Raw genomic sequence first — 3,237 nt, 5'->3', positions numbered from 1 at the left:
ATGCTTAACGCATGAAACAAAAAAACCATATCCCAAACCATCCAATTCGCAATGAAAAGAAACATCCCTATGCCTATCAGAAGCACCATCCACTTAAAAACTTGGATAAAGTCACCAATGCCAAACGAACCTGCCGAGTAGACTGGTTACGATAGAAGGCCGTGCAATGCTTAAAGTACCAGCAACTTTACAATTTCAGCAATAGAAAACAAGGATAAAAAAAATAAACTTCCATTTTAGTTAACAGAAAACTACTTAATGGAAAGAAGTGCTACTTATATGTAGTCATAAACAAATGGGGTATATACACCAATCAGAGTAGACTAGATAATATAATAAGGCAATGTATTGCTTAATGAACTAGAGACATCCACAATTTGAGAACTAATTGCTTGACAATCGCAAATTCTTAACACATGAAACTTGCTGAGTAATATCTAAGAAAACAAAAGTAATTCACTCCTCAGTGAAGTACACGCACCCGCAAATGCATTGCACGTGATAACTCGGAAAACATATCGAGTAGCATCCAAGTACCAATCAAAAGAAACATCCTAATGCATATCAGAAGGAACATGCACTTAAAAGTTTGGATAAAGCCATCAGCAACTTCACAATTTCAGCAACAGCAACAATTGACAAACATGATGGCCTGCTTCACCGACCAATTTGGAACAAGCCTCAAGAATCCGATTTCATCAATCTCCGCAAGCTTCTCAATGAAGTTGTTTTTAGTTAGTGTACTCATTATATCATGAATATAGCTGAGCGAGCATCGCAACTCTAACAATTTCTGTCAACGGCAATAGTAGCTGTAAGTCACAAATATGATAATGTGGAATGACACGTCGATAACGGTAAATATCGTTGTACTTTTTTTTCCATCTTGATTGGCTTTTCTGCAATACAATCCTGGTGTGTGTTCACAAGAAACAGGCCCAAATGCTTTAATGGAAACTGCATACGAAATCAGAAGCAACATCAAAAGAGTACTCAATTAAACATTGTTGATGCTGTTATACAAAACCCCATCAATTAATACCATATGAGACCCAAATTAGAAGCAACATCTATCAGCTCCTTTTTTATATACAAATATTCCCACCTTTCTTATTATTAGGTTCTATTACCCAAGTCTCTCAAACGCAGCAGCGCCTCCCTCCTTTCTTTCTTTCTTTCATCATATAGTAAGGATCTTAGGTTTGATAAATCAGAAGAAACATCTATCAAATAAATTGGTCCATGTTTTCACTTGTAATGTGGTAGGAATATTTCAGCATGTAAGCAACCTAAGTGTTACAAATTCTCTGTCAATGAAAGCTTTTTTTGACCCAGCATGGAAAAATAAGCCAGCAGCTTCTAAGAATGCAACAACCAAATAAAAAGATGTTCATTTTGAATCACTTCCAAAATTAGATCATATGTTCAACATGAAGAAAAAACATCTTGAAGAGATTATTAAGTTAAAGAGTGTGCACCAGATATGGGTTTAGGATTGTAAAAGGCTGGAAAGCAATCAGGACAATTTGGCATATAGAAAAAATCATTTAACAAGTAGTAGGATAAAAGAGGCGAAGGAGAATCGATTTCAGAGCTCCAAATAAATTGAATCTCGGACCATGATTAGGATCAAACTTAACTTCGACCAAAATTAGTCTAAATTTAATATATTTTTACCATTGAAATTTCATACCACTATTAAAAAACAGCAACATTCAATCTCTAATCACATGCAATTCAACAAAATCGAACTCCTAATAACAGCAACAGTCGCTCTCTAGTTTCAGCAACATCCACTCTCTAAATATAGCAATTCAACAACATCCAAGAATTTAGCACAAGTAAATCTGTCCAAAAAATCACAGCAAATAAAGAAAGAAGTCCATATTCTAATTACAAAAACAACAATCAGTTTCAAATGTTCATCACGCCAATACTGGTTGCCGTATGCCCGAGGAACAAATTCACTGAACAGAGTCGTAAAATATTCATAACATATCATTTGCCATATACACTTGATAAATTAAGCTATGCTATTGTTCTCCAGAGATCAATTTAAACTAACTTAGCATTTATAAAGGAGCTCCCTCATTCATTTAACAAAACCTCACACCTCATCAGCTAATTACGCCAATGAAAAAGTCCTAATGCTAATGAAATGAAATCAATTCAACAAAGAAACACACTAATTGATGAAAATAGAAAGGAGAACCAATCAGCTAAGAATCTAATCAAGGTTAACGTGATAGAAATTCCTTTCCTTCACAAAAATAAATTGATGAAAATCCAAGGCAGTACCAATCAGTTTCAAATGTTCATACCCTCCAATCTATAATAATAAAAAAAACATCCAAATCCCTTTTTAAAACAATAAACCTGCAGTTAATATCGGAGGCAACATCTAAATACTTACCAATAGATTATGTGCAGGAAGGTTTCGAGGCTGGAGCAGAGTCGGGTGGTTTCAAGGGCGCTGCCAACACCGACATGCACCAGCAGCGGCGCGCCCTCCATGAGTAGGAGAACCTACTTGTTTCTCGTGCCTGGGTGGAACGACGTCGCCGCGGCCAAGATTGGGGAAGCTACGGGGGGATGAGAGCGTCGCGGCATTCTGGAACGGTCCCCGACGGTCGACTGTTTTCGCACGTGGTTGACGGCGGGGCGGCGTTCGATGGAGGCAGAGGAGAAGTTGCCCCAATGCTCCTGGTACTCTGGCGCGGCCTTGGATGGGTTTAAAAATCAGCTGCGGTAAAAGGGTGAAACAAAGGGAGAGGGTTTTGGGTAGGGTGAAATTTGTTTACCTGAGTGAATTTAGGGATGTTGCTGAAGTGATTTGGAGTTTTGGGTCCCGACCTAAGAACAGTTGGCTGGTTTTTTACTGGTATTGTAAGTATAATACTCACACTTCAATTGGCCCTAAATTCACTCACTCATATAAATGACGTTATCATATTTTTCTTCTCTCAACTTCACCAACACTCATATGAAATAATAGAATAAAGAAGGACAAGCAAAGTTTCATACTAAAAGTTCATCATTTTACTAACTTCTTAATACACATATTTATCTAACTTTGCTTCTTACTTTGGCTATTTAAATAAGTAACTTCTTGTAATTTCTAGCACATCTTGAAAATTCTTTATTAAGCTTAGTCATCAATCTTGAAGCTTTCAATGCACTTCATGATTCTTCTAGTATAGAGGTGATGAGTGCAACTTCCATTCAATTCCAATTCAA

At 36.9% G+C, this 3,237-nt stretch overlaps 1 long non-coding RNA gene across 1 annotated transcript; it reads right to left on the bottom strand.

The window, feature by feature from the left end:
- Positions 1–255: 255 nt before the first annotated feature.
- Positions 256–2,803, bottom strand: LOC112791218 (uncharacterized). The gene is made up of 2 exons (XR_003197177.3): positions 2,414–2,803; positions 256–957 (listed from the first exon to the last, which is right to left on the bottom strand). It is a non-coding gene; the product is annotated as an uncharacterized lncRNA (long non-coding RNA).
- Between the last annotated feature and the right edge of the window lie 434 nt (positions 2,804–3,237).

Source organism: Arachis hypogaea, chromosome 3 (genome assembly GCF_003086295.3).
Source record: "Arachis hypogaea cultivar Tifrunner chromosome 3, arahy.Tifrunner.gnm2.J5K5, whole genome shotgun sequence".
Lineage (NCBI taxonomy): Eukaryota > Viridiplantae > Streptophyta > Magnoliopsida > Fabales > Fabaceae > Arachis > Arachis hypogaea.
The sequence above is the reverse complement of the archived record's forward strand: the minus strand, read 5'-3'. Positions and strand labels throughout refer to the sequence as shown.